Source organism: Rhincodon typus, unplaced genomic scaffold (assembly GCF_021869965.1).
Source record: "Rhincodon typus isolate 14 unplaced genomic scaffold, sRhiTyp1.1 hic_rhity00002165, whole genome shotgun sequence".
NCBI lineage: Eukaryota > Metazoa > Chordata > Chondrichthyes > Orectolobiformes > Rhincodontidae > Rhincodon > Rhincodon typus.
In genome coordinates this window covers 8,909-20,595 of record NW_025967803.1, presented here as the reverse complement: position 1 = coordinate 20,595, position 11,687 = coordinate 8,909, and the positions used below count along the sequence as shown (strand labels likewise).

The 11,687-nt window shown below is 38.4% G+C and overlaps 1 long non-coding RNA gene across 1 annotated transcript; it reads left to right on the top strand.

Moving 5' to 3' along the window:
- Positions 1–2,960: 2,960 nt before the first annotated feature.
- On the top strand, positions 2,961–11,428 carry LOC125481440. The gene is made up of 2 exons (XR_007261340.1): positions 2,961–3,647; positions 10,423–11,428. It is a non-coding gene; the product is annotated as an uncharacterized LOC125481440 (long non-coding RNA).
- The last annotated feature ends 259 nt before the right edge of the window (positions 11,429–11,687 follow it).

Here is an 11,687-nt window from a genome sequence, read left to right as displayed (position 1 = left end):
TGACGCGTTTATGCTTAGATGATTGCTCAAACTACATCACGCTGGCAGCTGCAATGTACAACCCTATTAGTCAAATGACCTCGATATTCTTATATGGAAACATCAACTGGTTGCCTTAAGTGAGGCATTTTATATAGTAATATAGACATATTTATTCTGAATGCTGGCGGTGACCTCATGAAATACACGTCATTAGTGTAGCAGCAAATAGAACTCGAGTGAAAATTATCTGGTGACCGACCCAAGGTAATCATCTGGTAAGATGTTTGTTGAGGCGTCAGGTTTACTGATCGCATGTTTTAACGATACATTATTGTAGGTTTGATGTTACTATCTACACATTTTGAAGTGTGGCAATCCACTTAACCTGTCTGTACTGATTAGTAGGGGCGACTAGAGTTTAGTTATTCATCAAACTCCTGGAATTACACAGGTTCATATTTTTGTTCCTAGATATTTCAGAATACCAGAGCTCATTTTTACTAAATAAGGATAATCAGTCAAATCGGATTATTTACATTCGATAGAATGGAACCGTAATTGATATATGTTGCTCTAACATGTCTTCGGATTGGACAAGGGGCTGGTTCCATCCGACTGTCCATTCAACTGCAACGGTAGAAAGCAATGGGAGAAAATAGTGAAAAAGAGTTGCCAATTCATATTCGTTGATTACGACTGCAGAAACATCTATATAAATAAAAGCGATAAAGTGATTGACAAGAATATTATGTGAGCAAAGAATCTTGTAAATTTTTTTTTAAACGTGTTAATTTTACCGAGAGTTCGCAACCGCAAAGGTAACGGCGAAAAAAATCTCACAAGCAATCTTTAAAACAAAAAAAATGAACGAAAACGTGCGCTTCCCAAATGGGATACTCGACATTTGTGCATGTTTGAACGTTCTAAATAGTTGAACCGTCTCTAGCCATAACATAACTCGTTTCACTCCACAAACTCGCCGCTTCGCACGGGGATTTTTTTCTTAAAAAAAAGCTTTATTCGATTTACTTCACTCTTATACAAAGTTTTCCGTCGTATTAAGGATTAAAGAAAATTTATTTCAACAATCTAAAAGATGTCGACTGAAAATTTCTTCGAAGGGATTTCAACAATGATCTGCAAAGTCTAGAGACAAGTCAAAATTGTAATCAATTGCATAATTGTTATGGGATTTTGAGGTGGGTTGCGAAGAATGTTTGTAATTCAAAAAAATCAGTCCGATCCCACTGATCACAGCAAATAATTTGCCGCGTAGTGTAATTCAAGAACGTAATTCTCGCTATTTACTGTTTCTCTGTACGAATTCAAAGCAAATTTTGCAAGTTAGTTTCATGCAGTTCTTTTAAGCAATTTGAATGTTTTGCCTCAAAAAGGCAAGAAAACATTTATCAAAGAAAACGTGTCACCTCAAATTCAGCAGGAAAGTATTGAGATAAAAAGATTTAAGACAAAGATGATACACATCAGTGGCTGAGGTGCAAAAACATATCTGGATTCTCCAGCATCTGCAGTTCCTACTATCTCTGGATTAAGCTAGCGCTTTAGCACGGGCAGAGAATTCAGGAAGAATCATTAGCAGACATGGAATATCAATGAATTAAACAGAAAGCAAAACTACGATTTCGATTCGCCTAGACATTACCCGACACTGTCATGATGCTTGTTTTTGTAAATAGTCTGATTTTAGTGATCGCTTGAGAAGAGAAACAACCTTTCCCTCAAGTGCTAAATGGATAACATTCCAACGTTCTGACGCAGAAGCAAACGCGCCGTTCTTTCCTCTCAGCACGATGTCAGCTCATTACCAAACTGCTGCTTTGCACAAGGAAATTCTAAACATCTGTCGTTATATCAATGTCACGAACAAGAGATGGAATTGTAAAGATACACGGTGTGACGACACCACTAACTTCTATTAAAACAGGGGAATTAAGCAACTGACAAATATAAACACAATTTACTTCAAACTGTTCAAATAATTTTGTTCTTTTGCTTCTACAGATGGCACCAACTTTGAAAGATGTACATTACTGTTTGTAAGCGTCGGGTTGTCGAGACAGACCGAGTTAAACATTCATTTATAAACTGTTCGATTATAAAGCTTTCTACAATAAATGCCTCATTTGGAATTGTCAAGCTTTGACATTGGTGTATTACAATGTGGAAACTTGAGTGATCACTGTGCAAATCATTTTTATTTAACATTAGTACTCAATTGCAAGTTTAAAAATGACATTTTAAATAATGTATTTATCACTGGGGAACAACGCGTCGCACTTCTACTTTCTTTGGGGTGGGTTCGGCGGAGGCAACAGATTGAATTTCGCACCAATGGAGTCTGAATTAAGTTTACCCCCTAGAAATGGTTAAAAACATAATAATGTTCCTGTGTTGCTTTCCATGGGAACAATTTACTGAGTGTAAATTTTAAAGGCACAAAACTTAAGATTTCTTTCTTTACGCGGTTTCTGTTTCCACGTGTGCAGGCATGCATTCATTAAGGCAATTCCGCCACATTTCAACATTTAGGAGGACAAACTTAGTAGCTACGTAAGGGAAAGAGAAAAAAAAATCATGAATATTTAAGTGCCCTCCCTACCTTCAACCCAAAGGAATAGGTATTTAGCACCAACACAGTCCAGTTTATCTGCATATGAATAAGCTGATTGTGCAACACACAAAAGCATTAAAAAAAAGCAAGTCGAAAGTGGAATACAAACCCACATCTCTATAGGGTAATTCATCTCAAGCTTGTCAAATGCTGAAGCGCTGCCATGCTCTGCTGTAAAAACCCATCTCTCAAACCGTTCGAGCAACACACATGCGCGGAATCTCGCCGCTACACATCCCCTTTCCACCCAATCACACACTAGCAACGCCATCACGCAACAAACCTTCATCAGCTCGGCAAGCGAGCTGCAACGGCGGCTGCGCAAAATACCAGCTGCCCCGCCACCTCCCACCGGAAAACGCTGCCGATGTGGACGCGCGCGAGGATGAGGAGCCATGCACGCGTCCGAGGAGCATCTCACACCAACAGTCCCGCGTACCTCCTGTCTCCGCCGCTCATTGGTCTCGCGCACGCAGTGTTGGGGGGTGGTGTGGTGGTAGTTTGCTCGCGCAAGCGCGGATCACATGACGGTTGGTTTTTTTTCTGGAGGCTGTGACGGTGTCTGAGGGTTGAGAGCTCGAGCAGGACCAGGAGGGAAAAAAGAAGCCACATAAGAGCCGTTAGCGTGAGATTGTGTGTTAGTGTGGAGGGATCGTACTGCGCAGCAGAGATAAACTCTCATCATTCACATACGGGAGTTAAAAGAAAGAAATCCCTCTGCGAAAAGCTTCCAGTAAAAGGACAAAAAAACCAAAAAGACAACCCAACAAGGAAAAAAAAAGACAAGGTTTGGGACCGAGAAGACGAGCGAGTGGCTGTTCAACACCGGAACTTTCTAAGCTTTCTCGTGTGTGCGTGTTTCTGGGGAGGGGGGGAAAGTTTTTTTGGAATATGGTTGGGGAAATGGAAAATAAGGAGCGACCAAAACCTACCCCAGACTATCTCATGCAACTGATGAACGACAAAAAGCTGATGAGTAGCCTGCCTAACTTCTGCGGCATTTTCAATCATTTGGAGAGGTTACTGGATGAAGGTATGTAAGGTGGCAACGTGTTTTGGAGGTGGGAGGGGGAAGAAGAGACATGCCTTCACATAAATATAAACACGTTGAAGGGATAGTGCAAATCTGAACTGGCACGTTCTGAGCTTCATGAATACTTGAAACATATTTTGTGAGGTTGTTAGTTCACAGGGAAGGGTGAGGTAGAGCACATGTAGAACCCCCCCCCCCCCAAACTCCTCCCTTCTGGATAAACAGGGAAGTGGTCAAACTCGGGAAATGCATTTGCATAGAATCCATTTATTTTGTCTGGTACAGTTTGGCGATTGTTGATATTTCATATCCTTGAGCACTTATTTGAAAAGTGAAGTGACGTGGGTGATCTTGCATTTGCTGTCTTGTCTAGATTTTTTGGACTGGGGAGAGAAAATCTACATAGAGGTGACAGTAATGACCTCAACAAAGCACCGAGGTAAATGCCTGGAGCATTCCTAGCACAAACCCCTGCAGTGGGGCATCCCACGTCGATATTAGATTCATTTTTGGCATCGAGAAACTCCATGTATCAAACCATGATATGCACTGCTAAGTTTAGTATACGTACATGCGATTTGATCGTTTTCCCACTTTCTTGTTTGGAGCAATATAAATGGATATTAGTTTTGTTTTAGTTGATATGTTTACATGCAGTGTATTCGTGATTTAAAGCATAGCGAGGCGCAGTGTTTTCAACAGCGATGGGTGGGTTCCTGTAGCCCAACCGCGGTTTAAAAACCCGGCGTAGAGGTTGTAAACATGGAGCTTGAGTTGAATGAGTGGCATGTAGTCGGCACAGAGAGCCTGGAGGGGAGGTGGCATAATATATCCGTGAAAAGACTGAGAAAGGCGGGCCTACAGACATAGGGGGACAGACTTTTCGAAACTAGGGCAAATAATTTGAAGTATGGAATATAAGCATTTAAGAGGGTGGGTACCGATTTGAAAGAGACAGCAAAGAGAGTAACTAATAATTGACTGGGTTGTCTTGATCTATACTTAATGAAAAATTTTGTTCAGTATCGAAGTGCCAAGAAACTTATTGCACTTTTTTTGCAGCTTAAGTAACTTGTGTAACTAACATTTTAAATTTTAGTCCTGGGTGTGGCGTTTCTAAACGTGTTGGGGTTTAAATTTTTTTTGTACCTGTGAATGCAAAATATGAAGAGATTATTTCTTGGCCGCTGGGGTTTTGATATAATTTTTGCGGAGCTTGTCTTTGACCATTATTCTAGGTTCATTTAGTCCTGGGTAACAAATAATGGGCGTTGCGCCAAATACGTTAAATAGAGGTAAACGGGGAATAACAGTAAGAACTTGAACAGGAAATCGAGTTATAAGGGAAGCAGACATTGAAACGTTGAAGTACGTAGGGCGCAAACAAGGTTGGTACTCTTTTTGGAGTTCGATCAAGGATTTATTTCACTGATTTTAGGCGGTGTTTTATGTTTTCGTTGATAATTCTGTGTATTTTAAAGAGGAAGTTACAGTCGAAGGAATAATACTTTGAAAAGAGTTCTCAGTAGAACAGTTCAGATTCTTTAATTGAAATGAACCAGTGGAGAAAATAAAGTTTGAAAATATACACAAGAATTGGGCTGTCAAGCGGTTAGATCACATTTCAGACCCACTTTGCTGCAACATTATTACGAAACAATGGCAGATTTAACTCCAAAGGGGGAGGGGAGAAGAGTTAATGCTAGGAGGAAGTGGTCCTGTCCACATTTATCCAGTTACATATGGTACTCTATACAAGTTGCACAAAACTTAAGATAGAGACAGTACATTAATTCACGAACTTTCTTTGGTAAACAGCATTTCTAGAGACCGCACCATCAAATTACAAGGAAAAAGTTCCTCTGAGATGTTTATTGCAAATCGATAGAAATAACATGTTATCTCTTATCACTTTGTATAATCGAGCGTTAGAGCGACGCGTGGCCCTTGTTCTTATTAGCACTCGCATCTGTTACACTCGAATCTATCTATTTGGAATGTATACAATGTTGTCTCGTATCTGTTCATGTTTCTAATTCGGTACTAGCTGATCCAAGCAGTTAGGTCAGAGTTTGACAGTATTTCCCTTTTTTAGCAAAGGAAAATGTACTAAAGTTGAAAGGAAATGCCTGTACAATTAACTCGTTGCTTCTGCTTTAGCTGGGCGTCGGATCCCATTATTGAATCTGACAATGCTGTTACATAAAGCTGCCAAACTTAGTGCAAGTTCCATTTTTGAGCGCTAGGGTGTGCCAAATCTTTCCTCGAGGAATCAGTGAGGGTATTTCTTCCCTTTTTTAGAGAAACTTTAACTTCAGTAAATGCGTTCAGCAAAGGTGCCAGACACCTTTCCATACTATGCTGATAAGTATTTGCTCCAAGTGCTGATTGATATTCAAATACCACTACATAGTGGTTCTGCAGATTAGTCTTTATATCACTAATCAAAGTATTTTCACGTTGATGATTTGTTTAAATTGGAAGGAAAATATTACCAGAAACCTTACCTTGCCATTTCAATTTTAATATAATGTGAATGTTAAAATGAAAACGAACTTGGTTTAATTTTTTAAAAAATTAAATATAAAGCAATTACTATGCTCTTGTGTGACCACAGTTTCTGTTTTGTAGAACAAAAGAACACAACGTTGTAACAGTGGTGATTTAATAAAAAGTTTATTGTTTCAATAATTCAGACAGTTTTACTTGAATTTCTGGACCTTGATCAAATTTGTGTTGTGTGCTATCTGCAATCTCTGTATTTCTAATCAATAGCTATATGTTTTACCTTTCTCTGAACTTAATCTACAATCCAGAGGATGTGGGAACTACTTCTAAGTTTCTATTCCAGCAGTTACAATAGAACATTGAACTCCCAAGTTTGTTGAACATCGCTGAGACAACCATCTGTGCCTGACTGGTTTACAGGAGTTCCTTTCCACATCTTCAGGAAACCATGCTTGGTAGCTTGATTAAAAACCAGCATTCTGTAGGTGATACATATTCATCTTTTGTCAGAAGGATTTGGAACACTTTTTACTGTAATTTTCATTACTAAGGCATTCTGTGAACTTTGCTTCACTGGACCTTTTTTAAAAAGTATGCACCGACCTGGAGTAATTTTATAGTGAGATTTTAAGGGCATATGACCAACAGGATAATCAGTAGGAAGTGCATTTTTATCACAGTGCAGCAAGCATTGAGAAGAGGAATTTTTGGGAGCGAGAAATTGCATGTTTCCTGTGATTGTTAGATTCCATGTCTGATTTGTATGTTGCATAAGGCAGAGGGTTTAATGATAATGAGTGGATGAAGCAAACAATAATTTGATACACTAAATCTTTCAAGCCTCCCCCATCCTTATGCCCTAAGACATTCAATATTTTCTCCTTTTTGGCTCAGTTTCAATTTTTTGTTTAATTGTGGTCATGTGAAATATCAGGATGAAGACACTTGTATAAATACAAGTTGCTGTTGTCTATTTTGTTTCCTTTTTATTTGTTTCCATAGCTTGGTATTGTTGGAAGGGAGAAGGATAATATGATTCACATGATTTGTTCTGTATAATGGATTTAGATTAGTAGATAAAATTCTAACTTTGGCTGATAAGTACATTATATATATATTCCCTTATTGTGATTTCAGGCTGTCAGAACCAGCAAAAATTCTGCATATGTACTTGCTAGGGATGGGAGAGTTCTGCTGCCTGTTGAATTTAAAGTACTTTGTGCATTCAGATGGAAGAACATTTGATTTATTTACACAAGTTTTGAAAATTTTTTTACTGTATCTAGGCTGTCTTTCGCACTTTGTAAATTCCGTTTATATTTCACTCTGTGGTGTTTAAATCCAGCAGTATGACAAGTTAGATGAACCTCTGAATCTTTTCCTGGCCATCGTTTTTAATGTTCACGGAAGCGGCTTCTTTACTGTGTCTATCGCAGCTTCTCTTGAGGGTCAGTTCAGAATTTCTGTCTAGTAACCTGTGTTTGTGATGCACAAAATTGCTTATACCATTAAAATATTGATGACCTCATTAATGTACTATCTAATTTAAGTAGTATTTGTAAGATGTGCAACTTGTAGCTTAAAATCCTGACAGTTAAATGCATTTTATTTGATTTAACTTGCTTTAAGTAGTTAACCATAGGTTAGGAACAGATATGGAGCAGTATTATTTTGACACCTTCACATATTCAAAGTTTTTTATTTTTTCTTTGAGTGCAGAACATATCGCAAAGAAACAGTAATTCTGCAATCAAAGTGTAGGGGTTGGCGAAGGTGACTGTATTCCAGACTGATTTTTGCTGTCATTATTTACAAACAAGTCCTGAACACTCCAGCCCTAGGTGTCTGACACAAAAATTTTACACGATCAGTTATATTCAGTAACAAACCATGACCCAGTAACCTTAAGATTTTGAACAAGTGTTATTTTTGGTTTAAATTCACAAGTTTTTGCAGTTTTCTGGTCCCTATTTGCAAGGATGTTCAGGGTAACTTTGAATATATTCAGTATTGTAAATAATTGAACTATTTGATATTGAGTTATTTTTGCTTTATTGCTTATAATGGAGATATGCATTGAAGCTTTTCATCTTGCATTTCTCAGAACAGATAGAACACTTCAAGGAGCAATTTTGCATAATTAATTAGCTAATAGTGGATCTTATCAAACAGGTCTCTGTTCACATTTTACGGGAAGCAGTGTACTGACTGTACTCAGCCCAGTCCATGCTTGCAAAACTCACAACCTAGAATTGCATCTAATGTTGCACACTGCAATTGGACAGCCTTTGTCAAACAATCCTAAATGGGATATGAATTACACTAACAACCAATTCAAGAATATCCGGGTGAGGGAGCAGAGTCTGGTGTGCTGGTAAACAATTATTCTGTGGTGAATTCTGTATTGAAATGACAGAATTTAATTACCAACTAATTTCCTTGTGCACTACCAATTGTTGTTTTCTTTGAAACTTGGTGTTCTTGCATCAGTCCTGATGAGAGCAAGATGGAAAGCTTTGACAACGTGCCTGTATTCTCAGCAATACTCAAGTTTTGTACTACCAAGTTTCAATTTTAAACTTGCAACTGTTTCACAACTCAATTTTAAGAAAGGTTGATCCTGTTATTTTCTCAATTGATACAGCAAGGGTCAACCATGATCTCTAATATCAAACTGTCAGCAAAAGGTTAATGTTTCATTATGAAATGTTTTTTAGATGTGTTACAGCTAATCTAAAATATAGCACATAATCACAAATACCTAATTAACTCTAAGTGTACAGTTGTTGTGATTTAGATTTAATTTGGGCTTTAAGAACTCTGTAAATGTCTACAGTGGTATAAAGACTTTTTTTTAAGGAAAAGAGCTGTGAACTCAATACTCAGCAGGCTTTGTTACCCTTTTTCTTGTGGTGAAGGACTGCTCTTGATTGTAAAAATAAGAAATTAGTTTGTATAAAATTCCCCAGACCTCTACCTCGTGAATTAGGTGCTGGGTACAAAAATATGTGCAAAAACATACTTCCATGGGGGTTACTGACTTTTTTGATTTCATTTATTGTAGTCACTTGTGCCTAAGGACAGTGAAAAGCTTTGTTTTGGTAGCAGTACAGGCAAATCATAGCAAATGAGGACGTACAGATCACAGAGCACTGAAGATCTGAATACGAACATTTCCTGTACTTGCGAGCAGCACCTTTTATATTGCGCTGCATTGCGTTCCGATTTAAGTACAAATCAACTTGTGAATGGACTCCTGTCTGGAACCCGTTCACGCCACAGTGCCTGTATGTGTCAACAGTTTCAGCTTGTTACTATGAGACCCAATATTTGAGTTTGGTTCTTGAGTGCATTTAATGCAGAAATAAACTGTCTGTATAGTAAATATTTGCAGCCAATTGACCAATCCAGTAATAATCATGTGATACCAATTTTTCACAATACTGCACTTGGCCACTGTCAACTGTCCCTCTTGATGTTTTGCACAGCTGCTATTAATCCAGTTCAAATTTTCTGAAAAGTAAATTTACAGAACACAATCATCCTGGTACAAAAGCATTGAAATGTTACATTATAGTTCCAGAATTCTTCTAGTCAAATCACATTTCACAATTATACCCTTGTGTGATGCTCAGATGTTATACCAAAAGGATTATTTAACAGTTTTAGTAAACATATTTGTACAAGAGATAAAGGGACCAAATAAAGATTTTTGAAATTGTTTTTAATTTGTGGGGGGGGCGGGGAAGAATCCTTCTTTCATTCCCCGAAATTCCATACATATTGCACCTGTAAACCTTCATACAACTGTCACTTAGTGACAAATTCACACAGTGTGGCATGATTGAATTTTGTGCTGTTCTTTGGTGTTGTAGTTAAGAACTTTATTTCTCATTCACTCTGACATAAGTGTACTTTCTTCTTGGCCTCATTCCTTAACAACATGTTACCTGATCAAGACTCTTATTTTACTGATGATGCAAATGCATTATTCCGTCAATCCCAATAGTGCCCCATTCACACTTGCAACCTCAAAGACTTGCCATTCAATAGCAAGTTTTAATTGAAATTTAAATGTACAAAATGAGATGGTGTGTATGGGCAATGCACATACCGGATATCAATTAGGAACAAAACACTCACTTTGCTCCCATATACGCAGATTTTAGATAGCTAATTCACACAGTTGCTTGTGGTATCTGTGCTCAGTTCCATGATATGGGATAAATACTTTGATTTTGTTTTTAATTCTCTCTCTCAACATCAGAAAAACTAAAGAACTGATCAATTGACTTCAGAAAGAAAGGAGAACACGCCCCCATCTACATCAACAGAACTGAGGTTGAAAGGGTGAAGTGTCAAGTTTCTCAGTGACAGTAACCGACAACCTGTCTTGGACTTCCCACATAGATGTGACAGTCAAGAAGGCATGACAATGCCTCTTCTTCCTCAGGTGGCTCAGGAAATTTGGCACGTCCATGAGGACCCTCGCCAACATTTACAGATGCGCCATTGAAAGCATGCTGTTCGGGTGGATAATGGCCTGGTATGGCAACTGCTTTGCCTAGGACTGTAAGAAACTACAGAAGGTTGTGTCCGCAGCCCAGACAATCACGGAAGCCAACCTTCTAGCCATAGACTCTGTTTATACAGCTTGTTGCTGCAGAAAGGCTGCCAGCATTATCAAAGACCCATCGCACCCCGGTAATGATCTCCTGTGCCTGAAGAGGTTGTAGAAGTTTGAGCGCACACCCTGACAGGCTCAGGAACAGCTGCTTCCTAGCTGTTATAAGACTGAATGGACTCTCGAGCCTCAAATAATGCTGATCTTGCTAATGTTGATCTCGCCTAGTGCATGCCCTGTGCAGTGTAACCTGTATGCCTCAAGTTTTGTTTTACAACCTTTGATCTGTACATCCTTGCTTACTATGATCTGCCTCTACTGCTCATAAAGCTTTTCACTGTACTCTGGTACATGTCACAATAAATCAATCAGTAAATTAATCAATCACTTTGTTTTAGCAAAATGGCAGGATTAACAGTTTAACTAACTTCATTGCTGCAATGCGTTGCTGATTTTCCAAGCTTGCAAAACTGAACAGCGTGGTGCTGAGCTAAGGCTGGGATCGCTCTTGTTGTCGTCGTTGTGGTTGTATCTAAAAGCCCAGTGAAAAGAAAACATATGCATTCACTGGAAGATAATGCACCCCTGCAGAAAAAATGCTTCCTTTGTCAAAATGGGTAAAATAAATAAAGAAACTTGTTCCAGGTCAGTTTTTCTGGTCTCTGTATTTATAGTTCTTTATAAGACCAGTATTTTAGTTTACTAATACACCATTGAAAACATGTGCTTAACCAAATAGACATGACTGAAATCTGAGGAATCCATTTCATTAGTTGCTTATTTTGGGCTATTTCTGGATCAGGAAGTTGAATTTGCAGGATGTACTGAAACAACTAGAGAAAATATACACCGTCCCCGTTTCCTTACAGAATCGTTTGCTTTCCAAAAAACTGCCTGGTTCCCAGTCT